This window comes from Coregonus lavaretus (assembly GCF_964263955.1).
Source record: "Coregonus lavaretus genome assembly, chromosome: 25".
Taxonomy (NCBI): domain Eukaryota; kingdom Metazoa; phylum Chordata; class Actinopteri; order Salmoniformes; family Salmonidae; genus Coregonus; species Coregonus lavaretus.
In genome coordinates this window covers 24,801,374-24,814,625 of record NC_140012.1, presented here as the reverse complement: position 1 = coordinate 24,814,625, position 13,252 = coordinate 24,801,374, and the positions used below count along the sequence as shown (strand labels likewise).

Genomic DNA, 13,252 nt, shown 5'->3' with positions numbered 1-13,252 from the left:
TTTTCTCTGCCCTCTCCAGCACAGCACAGTCAACCTCGCGTGGCCGTTCCCGGTACCCGGGAGCGAAACTGTACAGACGGACTGAAATTCCTCGCGGAACGAGCCGAGCGGACTCCGGGACAGTCAGCGGTGGAGAGTGTCTCTGTTAAGGCAACGAAGAGGACACGGTTTGTGAGAGCGACAGAATGCCCCATTTCGGATGCAGTTTAAGAAGAGATTATATTGTATATGTCATCTTGCAGTTGCATGATTGAGTCATGAAGTGACTTGATTTACACGGTATATTGTTCATCGGAGTGCGACCAACAAGGTGGAGCGAGCTGTTGAGGACCTGAGCATTTTCAGTAAGGTAGGCAATTATGAGACCATCATGCTTTGGTAGGCTACTGTAAAAAAGTGCAAACTTAAACATCTAGAGTTTTCTACTGGAGTTGCCAAATCTATATTATCGATGCACATTGTGTAGGCTATTCGAGGGAAAATAGGATTTGAAGATTGAGAGAGGATTGCATTTGGCCTCAATCCAACACACTTCAATCTTTCAAAACATGATTTCGACTGTATAGCCCACGGTGACAAACCGATTGTATTGCATCCGGGATGCTGTAGCATACACTCTTAGAAGTAAAGGAGCCTGGGTTGGAAGAACCTTTTGGGTTAAAAAAAATTGCCATACAGGGGGAACCTTTCCAGTTCAAAAACCCTCTGAAAATGGTGTTTGAGGAACTCCTGTGTAAAGGTTCAAACCGGAACAGTTTTTTGTTGGGAGGGGTTCAATTTTGAACCTTTTTAATAATATATTGTAGAGGTGGCAGCCTATCAGAAGATTGGAGGCATGGCTTATTGGAGGTGTGGCTTTCAGATAGTTATTTTTGGCCACCCGTTAGAGTAAATGTAATTCCTGTTCATCATATTAAGTTTGTACACTGCAAATTAAAATGTTCATAGAATATGTATGCATATGACATATTCAGATTTTATATTAATTATATTATAATAGCTGATTACATATAGTTATAAAGTGGTAACTATTCCAACTTTGGGATTTGCATGGGCTCTTGAGGATCTCATACACCTCTGTAAATCTCTTTTATTTAATTTTACTTGTCAGTGCAGTTTTTCAAAATTCATAATAAGTGAACATTTCAAATCAATTTGGTTGAAATTCAAAACAATAAGTAATCAAACCAACTTAACCTAAACAAATGAAAAATAATAATAATAATGCATTCAGTCAAGAAACGGGTATCAATAATCAGTCCATCAATTTGTTAGTCAGTCAGTCTGTCAGTCATGGTTGGTCTGGTGGAGTGGTTGAGGGTGTGTTAGTGTCTTTGTGTTGGGGGAGGGGAAGCAGTTGCTGGATGGAGGTGATAGTTGTGGTTGGTCGGTGCTGTGTCCAGGGTTGGTGCTGGTGTTGGGGCTGGGACCGGGAAAACCTGGGTTGGTGTTGGGGCTGGGTTGGAAATCGTGCTGGTACCAGGGGTTGGTGCTGGGACTGGGGACCTGGGAAAAAACAGCAACTGGGAACCAGGAACCGGGAACTGAGGCTGGGTTGGGATCTATAGAGGGGAGGAAGGACAACCTGAGGAGCAAGCAGACGCACAGGTCAATGGTGGTACTTCCCTGTGGCCTGTTCGCTCTGAGTGAAGGTCTGGTTGTTGGTCCCTCCTCCACGCCTCGTCTGGTGGTCTGGTGCTGGGACTGGTGCTGGAAACCGAGATCTGGATTGGTGCTGGGACTAATGCTGGCTCTGCAGAGGGGATGAAGGACAACCTGAGGAGCAAGCAGACATGCAAGGGAGCCCTTGACCCAGAGGTCAATTGTGGCACTCCCCTGTGGTCCGCTTGCTCCAGGTGAATGTCTGTTGTTTGGTCCCTCCTCCGCGCCTCTTCCCGGTGTTCTGGTGTTGTGACTGGGTCTGGTGCTGGAACTGGGACTGGTGTTGGATCTGCAGAGGGGAGGAAGGACAACCTGAAGAGAGAGCAGACACACCTGGAAGCACAAGACCCGGAGGTCAATGATGGTACTCCCCTGTGGCCTGCTCTAGGCGTAGGTCTAGAGCTTTGGTCCTTCCTCCGCGCCTCTTCTGATGTGTTGATGAATCGTTCCTGGTTCTGGTTTGGTTCTGTGAGAGGGATACGTGTAGAGGGAGGAAGGGGGAAAGGGATGGCGAGGGAGCAGCGGGGTAGGGGTGGTGAAGGGTATAGGCGTCTGCGTGCTTCCCAGCCGAAACCGTTCGGAAGAGTTTGTGTATATATTATGACGACATTTTTTGACGTTTTTGTTAGTTTTGGACTTCGGTAAGAGTTTTTTTGGTTGTTCGGGCACACAATTTTATTTATTTAGGCAAGCCGAAGTCGGTAGCTGAAGTCTACACCCCTTCGTCGGTGATAGGACAACAGTAGGGATTTTTCAGTAAAGTCTTTGTTGTCATTCAACTAGAGACGACTCGTTTTCATGTACATTTCATCATTGGGAAACACTGCATCAAACATATTAGTTAGATGTAAAATTACACAACTAAGATCTCCTCTGCAAAAACATCAAAGTTAATGACAGATTTCTTGAGTTATCTTAGATAAATTCAGACTATTTTGAGGAAGTGTATACTGGCTACTGCGTCTCTAAATGGACAAACAGTACTATTGCCACTTTTTTCTTGTTTTTCAAGTCAAGGTCTTAAAAGGGAGTATGGGAGCACTTTGGCTAGCCGCCAGCCGAACTGTAGCATGGTGACGCCTAATGTCCATCGGCCTAGGCTGGTGTTGGAGGAGGAGCAATGCGGCGGCAAGGCTGGGGGGTGGTCCAGTTCTGATAATTTCATTGCAGATTTGGATGAGGGCCTCTAGCGGGTCGTTTGTGTTGTTGGGTGGTTCTTGGCTCTTCACAGGTCTTGCCATGACTCCCCACCGACTGCCTGGTGAAACCCTCTACTGTCTTGGTGATGGAATGGGAGATGCTGGGAGGGGTGATGGCGGTTCGGAGGGTACGGAGGGTCTGGACTGGGACTGGCTGGTTTGCTGCTGTGCGCGGTCAGGGGCAAGGAGGGCTAACATGGTGACCACACCGCCCGCGTTGCATGCGCGAGCGTTGCAAAATAAATGTACATATACAGTGCCTTCGGAAAGTATTCAGACCCCTTGATATTTTCCACATTTTATTACGTTACAGCCTTATTCTAAAATTGATATTTTTTTAATCTACACACAATATCCCATAATGACAAAGTGAAAACAGGTTTTTAGAAATTTTAGCACATTTATTAAAAATAATAAACAGAAATACCTTATTTACGTAAGTATTCAGACCCTTTGCTATGAGACTCGAAATTGAGCTCAGGTGCATCCTGTTTCCATTGATCATCCTTGAGATGGTTCTACAACTTGATTGGAGTCCACGTGTGGTAAATTCAATTGATTGGACATGATTTGGAAAGGTACACACGTGTCTATATAAGGTCCCACAGTTGACAGTGCATGTCAGAGCAAAAACCAAGCCATGAGGTCGAAGGAATTGTCCTTAGAGCTCCGAGACAGGATTGTGTTGAGGCACAGCTCTGGAGAAGGATAACAAAACATGTCTGCAGCATTGAAGGTCCCCAAGAACACAGTGGCCTCCATCATTCTTAAATGGAAGAAGTTTGGAACCACCAAGACTCTTCCTAGAGCTGGCCGCCTGGCCAAACTGAGCAATCGGGGGAGAAGGGCCTTGGTCAGTGAGGTGACCAAGAACCCGATGATCACTCTGACAGAGGTCGAGAGTTCCTCTGTGGAGATGGGAGAACCTTCCAGAAGGACAACCATCTCTGCAGCACTCCACCAATCAGGCCTTTATGGTAGAGTGGCCAGATGGAAGCCACTCTTCAGTAAAAGGCACATGACAGTCCGCTTGGAGTTTGCCAAAAGGCACCTAAAGACTCTCAGACCATGAGAAACAAGATTCTCTCGTCTGATGAAACCAAGATTAAACTCTTTGGCCTGAATGTCAAGCGTCACGTCTGGAGGAAACCTGGCACCATCCCTACGGTGAAGCATGGTGGTGGCAGCATCATGCTTTGGGGATGTTTTTCAGCTGCAGGGACTGGGAGACTTGTCAGGATCGAGGGAAAGATGAACGGAGCGAAGTACAGAGAGATCCTTGATAAAAACCTGCTCCAGAGCGCTCAGGACCTCAGACTGGGGCGAAGGTTCACCTTAAAACAGGACAATGACCCTAAGCACACAGCCAAGACAACGCAGGAGTGGCTTCGGGACAAGTCTCTGAATGTCCTTGAGTGGCCCAGCCAGAGCCCGGAATTGAACCCGGTCTAACATCTCTGGAGAGACCTGAAAATAGCTGTGCAGCAACAATCCCCATCCAATCTGACAGAGCTTGAGAGGATCTGCAGAGAGGAATGGGAGAAACTCCCCAAATACAGGTGTGCCAAGCTTGTAGCGTCCTACCTTTAAAATAAATACATTTTGAATAAGGCTGTAACGTAACAAAATGTGAAAAAAGTCAAGGGGTCTGAATACTTTCCGAATGCACTATACATGTTATTCAATAATTTAATCCAAACTGCTTGTGCGCGTCAAAGAGCGTCTGCGTAGCCAGACTTGGTTCTATTTTTGACGCTTGACACACTGCAAGTCCCTCCTCTCCCATCTCCTAATTTGTTTTTAGCATATACCCACGTCGGTGATTGAAAGATGAACTGTGGTCCACACTCCAGTCAAAGTTGGTTGCAACCCCCATATAGAGTCCACAGAAGAAGAAGACTGAAGGAGGAGAGGATATTAGAAACCAACTAGGTTTCCCCTTTTATCTATGGAATTTTGTGTGACTCAAAAGGGGTCAAAATTCTACAAAGATCCAGAAGAAATTGACCTTTTGCATTTCAGGTAAAATAACAACCTAATATTTACAGTGGGGAAAAAAAGTATTTAGTCAGCCACCAATTGTGCAAGTTCTCCCACTTAAAAAGATGAGAGAGGCCTGTAATTTTCATCATAGGTACACGTCAACTATGACAGACAAAATGAGGAAAAAAAATCCAGAAAATCACATTGAAGGATTTTTTATGAATTTATTTGCAAATGATGGTGGAAAATAAGTATTTGGTCAATAACAAAAGTTTCTCAATACTTTGTTATATACCCTTTGTTGGCAATGACACAGGTCAAACGTTTTCTGTAAGTCTTCACAAGGTTTTCACACACTGTTGCTGGTATTTTGGCCCATTCCTCCATGCAGATCTCCTCTAGTGCAGTGATGTTTTGGGGCTGTCGCTGGGCAACACAGACTTTCAACTCCCTCCAAAGATTTTCTATGGGGTTGAGATCTGGAGACTGGCTAGGCCACTCCAGGACCTTGAAATGCTTCTTACGAAGCCACTCCTTTGTTGCCCGGGCGGTGTGTTTGGGATCATTGTCATGCTGAAAGACCCAGCCACGTTTCATCTTCAATGCCCTTACTGATGGAAGGAGGTTTTCACTCAAAATCTCACGATACATGGCCCCATTCATTCTTTCCTTTACACGGATCAGTCGTCCTGGTCCCTTTGCAGAAAAACAGCCCCAAAGCATGATGTTTCCACCCCCATGCTTCATAGTAGGTATGGTGTTCTTTGGATGCAACTCAGCATTCTTTGTCCTTCAAACACGACGAGTTGAGTTTTTACCAAAAAGTTATATTTTGGTTTCATCTGACCATATGACATTCTCCCAATCCTCTTCTGGATCATCCAAATGCACTCTAGCAAACTTCAGACGGGCCTGGACATGTACTGTCTTAAGCAGGGGGACACGTGTAGCACTGCAGGATTTGAGTCCCTGGCGGCGTAGTGTGTTACTGATGGTAGGCTTTGTTACTTTGGTCCCAGCTCTCTGCAGGTCATTCACTAGGTCCCCCCGTGTGGTTCTGGGATTTTTGCTCACCGTTCTTGTGATCATTTTGACCCCACGGGGTGAGATCTTGCGTGGAGCCCCAGATCAAGGGAGATTATCAGTGGTCTTGTATGTCTTCCATTTCCTACTAATTGCTCCCACAGTTGATTTCTTCAAACCAAGATGCTTACCTATTGCAGATTCAGTCTTCCCAGCCTGGTGCAGGTCTACTATTTTGTTTCTGGTGTCCTTTGACAGCTCTTTGGTCTTGGCCATAGTGGAGTTTGGAGTGTGACTGTTTGAGGTTGTGGACAGGAGTCTTTTATACTGATAACAAGTTCAAACAGGTGCCATTAATACAGGTAACCAGTGGAGGACAGAGGAGCCTCTTAAAGAAGAAGTTACAGGTCTGTGAGAGCTAGAAATCTTGCTTGTTTGTAGGTGACCAAATACTTATTTTCCACCATAATTTGCTAATAAATTCATTAAAAATCCTACAATGTGATTTTCTGGATTTTTTTTCCTCAATTTGTCTGTCATAGTTGACGTGCACCTATGATGAAAATTACAGGCCTCTCTCATCTTTTTAAGTGGGAGAACTTGCACAATTGGTGGCTGACTAAATACTTTTTTCCCCCACTGTATATCCCACAACAAATTAGCTAGCAATAGCAAGCTAGCTAGCTAAATGTCTATAAATGTTTCATATGTTTCAACCTGTCCCCAAATTAATATAGTTGGCTCAGAGTTCGTTTGATATTTCAACCTGCGTGTCCTGATCAGGCCTGGTGTGGATGGACAAAATCAACATGCGCGCGATGGCGCACACGGATGCATGAGCGTGCCCGGTCTAGTCAGCATGTAAGCGGTGTGGTTCTGGGTCACTAAGGAACAGGGCGGGGGGAGTCAGGGGCAGGAGGGGGTATGTTAGGGGATGCAGTTGGTGGTGGGAGTGGGGAATCAGGGACAGTAAGATGCAGGGAAGAGCGATCAGCTGAAGTAATGGAGTGTGGGAGGGGGAGACGGTTTCTCTGAGGGGATAGGGGTTTTGGCGGGTCGTGTTTTCTGATATCGGGGTTTGGGTTCTGGGCTGGTCTTCTGGTCTGGTCTCTTGTTGGTCTATTGTTTGTCTGGTCTTTTCCGTTTGGTAATTTTTGTCAAGTTTGGGTCGAACTGGAGTTGTGAGGTGAGGGGGTAAAAATAAGTAATGAATTTGCGTGTAATACACCTCCGTAAGCCTCATTGAAGCTACAAAACTGTTAGTGTTCAACCTTAATGACAATACAACAGAACAGATGAACAGGAATTACATTTACTCCCACGGGTGGCCTAAAAATATCTATCTGAAAGCCATGACCCTACTAAGCCACACCTTCAGTCCAGGGTTCCTCCAGGAACCCTTTGCTACATTGAAACATTAAAGGTTCCTCCAAGAACACCTCAACTAGTCAATGGTGCAAATATGAACCACTAGAAATGGTTCCTTGAGGAACTCCAGGTGTTCCTTGAGGTTCTCCAGGGTTCCTCGAGTCACCACTAATTCTAAAAGTGCACAATGTGTAGGTCTATTTGCTTTCCTCAGGCATGTCAACACGCATGACATCGAAACAGGTTTCTGTCTGTCTACTGCCTCATCACTTTCAAACACATGCACACACACACACACACACACACACACACACACACACACACACACACACACACACACACAGGTCATTGGGGTGGGATCCCCAGACTTGCCTGAGGGAAGTCAACTATGATCTCATGTATTTATTTTGAGTTTTGTGAGGCAGGAAAGGCTCACATCTCTATTCATTCTCACTGAATGTCTGATATGGAGTTTTGGATGTAGAGACCATTGGATTATGATTTGGGAAAGAGCACCAATACTATTAGCGATAATCCTCTTTTCTGCAATCTTCCATTTCGTAACCTCAATTTTATTACATCATAAATTGAGATCAGATCACACTGTGGCTGACTGAGTTATGAGATTAACAACACAAGACCAAACTAAATCTGCTCATTACACTTCAGACTGTATCATGTCAACTCTACATTCTTAGAAAAAAGTTCCAAAAGTGTTCTTTGGCTGTCCCCATAGGATAACCCTTTTTTGTTCCATGTAGAACCCTTTACACAGAGGGTTTTACAGGGAACCCAAAAGAGTTCTACCTGGTACCAAAAAGGGTTCTTTAAAGCCGAAGAACCCTTTTAGGTTCTAGATAGCAGCCACTGTGGGAGCCATCGCCAGGGAAGTTCTGTTCATACTGTAGCCAGGGGCCAGAGCCAAGTGTTGAAATGAAAGAAACAGGTGGAATGCCATCTCTCTCTCTCTCTCTCTCTCTCTCTCTCTCTCTCTCTCTCTCTCTCTCTCTCTCTCTCTCTCTCTCTCTCTCTCTCTCTCTCTCTCATCCTCTCTCCCTCTCTCATCCTCTCTCCCTCTCTCATCCTCTCTCTCTCTCTCTCTCTCTCTCTCTCTCTCTCTCTCTCTCTCTCTCTCTCTCTCTCTCTCTCTCTATCCTCCCCCACCAATCCATTTTTGTGCTATTGATGTTTCCCTGGCTACAGCTAAGACATGTGACCAGCACAGGAGCATCAATAACTTGGAACATTCAAAATGTCCCACCTGTACACACGCACACACACACACACACACACAGGTCATATGGGTGGGATCCCTAGACTTGCCTGAGGGAAGTCAACTATGATCTCATGTATTTATTTTGGTTCCAGGTAGAACCCTTTTGAGTTCCATTAAGAACCATACAAAGGGTTTTACATGGAACCCAAAATAGTTCTACCTGGTACCAAAAAGGGTTCTTCAAAGGGTTCTCCTAAGGGGACAGCCGAAGTACCCTTTTAGGTTCTAGATAGCAGCCACTGTGGGAAGCAGTCGCCAAGGAAGTTCTGTTCATACTGTAGCCAGGGGCCAGAGACGAGTGTTGAAATGAAAGAAACAGGTGGAATGCCATATCTCTCTCTCTCTCTCTCTCTCTCTCTCTCTCTCTCTCTCTCTCTCTCTCTCTCTCTCTCTCTCTCTCTCTCTCTCTCTCTCTCTCTCTCTCTATCCTCCAATCCATTTTTGAGCTATTGATATTTCCCTGGCTACAGCTGAGACATGTGACCAGCACAGGAGCATTAATAACTTGGAACATTCTCATTTTCCCACCTGTATATGTGAGTTTCTGGCTGGTGATATATTTGAGGCAGGCATTAGGCAATCCCTTAGAATATTTGTTGCATTTTTATTGATTTAACCTTTATTTATACAGAGAATCCCAAATGAGACCAGGGTCTCTTTTTCAATGGTGCCCTGTGTTATAACAAACAACAATCCAAAAATTCTATACAGAATTTACCCCATTCTCCCTACATGTCGGAGACAGTAAGTGTTTAAAGACAGGGTCAATTTCCTCTCATCCAGCTTGCAGAAGGATGATAGGATCCCATGGAGAGAAAAACTGACCCATAACCTCAAGTGTTTGTTTTGGTTTCCTTTCTGAGAGGAAGTGACTTCTGATGACTCAAGGCTTTTCTGTAAAAGTAGTTATTAGTGGACGTCGTTATGGTCCTTAAATAGACTGACTCATCGAACCATCTGAATAATTTGGTCCCACTCATTAAGAGTGCATACATGGCGTATTACAATATGGTGTTACATGGTGTATTACATATGGTTACATTGCTTATTACAATGATGTTCCTCTATAAAAGCTGGTCCATAGAGTGCTGGGGGTTTGAGACATCCCAAACCCATGCTGTTTATGTTGTCAACATGATTAGTTGACAACAGATGGGATATGCCTCTTTTTTCCAACACGATTCTTAGCTAGCAACATAGCACACTGGTCTTCCACTGGTCTAGGGCCTATCCTGCATACACCAACTGATTGAAGGGCATGAAATCCAATGGTTCCCTCGAGGGAAATTCCAGTGAATGACACAACAGCTTCCGAATTCCTCTCTACAGCAGCAAGGTGTTGGTCCGGTGTTTAGCAACAGTCTGTGGATGATATCGTGTTACTCTGAGGTAAGTACTGTATGTGGGAGTAGTTTGGAATCAGAGTTATGCAGTAGTTTGGAATCAGAGTTATGCAGAGTGTTAAAGCATTATGAAGGGTGTGAAACATGCTCACATGTTGTTTATTATCCTACAGAGAGAGAGAGATAGAGTGACAGAAAAAGAGATAGGGAGAGAGAGATATCCACCTAACCTTTTCCTAGCTCTGTTTGTTTCCTGTTTGTAACTTATTGGTGTGTGTCCCCTTTTCTACTTCCATTGTTAACTTCAACTCCCCTACACACTGTCACGTTCGTTGAATGTGGGAGATATACGTACATGTTTATTAAACTTAATAAACACACGACAAAACAATAAACGAAACGAAACGTAAAGTCCTAAGGTAGATACACAACCAACCTTAACCGGAACAAGATCCCACAACTAGACAGTGCCAATAGGCTGCCTAAGTATTGTCCCCAATCAGAGACAACGAGCGACAGCTGCCTCTGATTGGGAACCACACCGGCCAACATAGAACTTTACATACTAGACAAGCCACATAGAAAAAGCACAACAAGGAATATACACACCCTGACTCAACATATAAGCGTCCCCTGAGTCAGGGCGTGACAGTACCCCCCCCCCCAAAGGTGCGGACTCCGACCGCACAACATAAACATAACAGGGTAGGGGCCGGGTGGGCATTCCGCCTCGGAGGCGGATCCGGGTCACTCTCCGCCTCCCTGTTGCGCCCCTGGTCTGGTCTGGACCTCGGCGTGCTGCTTCCCCTCTCCTTCCTCCCACGATACGCCAGGCCCTGTCTGGACCCTGGTGTGGGAGACCCCGAACCTGGAGAGGGGCTGACGTCATGGTCTGGACTGGAGCCGCTGACCGGAGCTGGACTAGGCACCGGTGGAGCGGACTGCTCTGGCTCCGGAGTGGAGCCGCTGACCGGAGCTGGATCAGGCACCGGTGGAGCGGACTGCTCTGGCTCCGGAGTGGAGCGGCTGACCGGAACTGGATCAGGCACCGGTGGAGCGGACTGCTCTGGCTCCGGAGTGGAGCAGCTGGGCACGGGCCGTGCCGGACTGGACAAATGCACCACTGGTCTGGTGCGAGGAGCAGGCACGGGCCGGACCGGACTAGGAACACGCACCACTGGCTTGGTGCGAGGGGCAGGAACGGGCCGGGCCGGACTGGCGACGCGCACCACTGGCTTGGTGCGAGGAGCAGGAACGGGCCGGGCCGGACTGGCGACGCGCACCACTGGCTTGGTGAGAGGAGCAGGAACGGGCCGGGCCGGACTGGCGACGCGCACCACTGGCTTGGTGCGAGGAGCAGGAACGGGCCGGGCCGGACTGGCGACGCGCACCACTGGCTTGGTGCGAGGAGCAGGAACAGGCCGGGCCGGACTGGCGACGCGCACCACTGGCTTGGTGCGAGGAGCAGGAACAGGCCGGGCCGGACTGGCGACGCGCACCACTGGCTTGGTGCGAGGAGCAGGAACAGGCCGGGCCGGGCTGGCGACACGCACCGACACAGTACGTAGCTCCGCATAACACGGAGCTTGCCCAGTCATACGCCTCTTCGCGTGAGTACGGGGAGTTGGCTCTGCTCTAACCCTAGGCTCCGCCAACCACCCCGTGTGCCCCCCCCCAAAATGTTATTGGGGCTGCTTCTCGGGCTTCCTCCTCGACCGGCCTCCTCCGTGTTGCCGTTGCTCCTCTCCTGCCTGGGCATCTACATTAGCTCATGGTCCTTTCCCTGCAAATATCTCCTCCCATGACCACAAATTGGCCACCTGTGACATGGCCATCCGCTCCGCCTGGGCACGCTGCTTGGTCCTCGTTTGGTGGGATCTTCTGTCACGTTCGTTGAATGACGGGACAGACCAAGGTGCAGCGTGATATACGTACATGTTTATTAAACTTAATAAACACACGACAAAACAATAAACGAAACGAAACGTGAAGTCCTAAGGTAGATACACAACCAACCTTAACTGGAACAAGATCCCACAACTAGACAGTGCCAATAGGCTGCCTAAGTATGGTCCCCAATCAGAGACAACGAGCGACAGCTGCCTCTGATTGGGAACCACACCGGCCAACATAGAACTATACATACTAGACAAGCCACATAGAAAAAGCACAACAAGGAATATACACACCCTGACTCAACATATAAGCATCCCCTGAGTCAGGGCGTGACACACACACACACACACACAGCAGCCATGGGAAGCATGCCTGGGCATGTTTTTTGCTAGGCACAGTAGGCAGTAAATCTAATCAGTGATCCTATTTATCAGGTTTATATCAAGGCTGATGCTGTTGTGCTATCCTGACCTGTCACCAGCGAAGCTGCTGCTGTAGGAGCAGCAGTAGCCAGTAGTAATTTGGGCGGTGCTTTTATTTGCCCATAGAAATGTGTTTTTTTGCATATTCCAACTTCCCCTGAGACACGCACAGGGAGCAATTGGGGATAAGTACCTTGCTCAAGGGCACAGCAATATATTTTTTACCTTGTCTGCCCTGGGATTCGAACCAGTGACCTTTCAGTAGTAGTAGTAAGTCATTGTCAGTCTACTGTGTTCTCACCTGTATTATCATCTCACCTGGCTCCATGTGACGATACTGGTTAGGGTCAGTTCCATTTTAATCCTGTCAATTCAGGAGATTGAAAAAGCACACATTTGAAAGATAATTTCTCCTTTTCAGATTTTTCTTTTGAATGATTTGAAATGGAGTCGACCCCATCCCTGCTGGTAAGACTTTATGTTGACATTATCATAACACCATTATGTAGTAGACTTTATATCAGAGGGTTCAAGGAAAGTGTTGCTAGGATATTTCAGTGATTTGGTAACCCGGCCGGGACTTTGCAACTCTCTGCAACTGTCAGTCCAACACCTTAGCCATTACACCCAGAGGTCCGAACTATCACGTTTCAGGAGACGACGCAGATGCAGACAGTGTCGAAGTAACACAAGTTTATTACAAAAACAGGGGGCAGTCAAACGACAGGTCAAGGGCAGGCAGAGGTCAGTAATCCAGGTCAGTGTCCAAAAGGTACAGAACGGCAGGCAGGCTCAGGGTCAGGTCAGGCAGAATGGTCAAAACCGGGAAAACTAGAAAACAGGAACTTGAAAAAGACAGGAGCAAGGAGAAAACCGCTGATTATCCTCCATGATGATCTGGGATGTGATCTGAGATGATCCTCTGTGATGATCTGGGATCTACTGCTATGGAGGCTAGTGGCAACAGCAGTGGGATGGGCAGAGTAGATGGATAGATAAGATGGATGGATGAGTTTCATTTAGGGAGTTTGCGGTAGGTTGGGGATAGGGTTATATTTTGGCTAAGTTGTAGATTCTGCA

The 13,252-nt window shown here is 46.9% G+C and overlaps 1 protein-coding gene across 1 annotated transcript in view; it reads left to right on the top strand.

Moving 5' to 3' along the window:
- Positions 1 to 261: 261 nt before the first annotated feature.
- Positions 262 to 13,252, top strand: part of rhbdf1b (rhomboid 5 homolog 1b) — a 52,256-nt gene continuing 39,265 nt past the window's right edge. The window contains exon 1 of the mRNA XM_084141575.1: positions 262 to 349. The gene's annotated coding sequence lies outside the window, so the exon portion shown is untranslated. The remainder of the gene's footprint in view (positions 350 to 13,252) is intronic.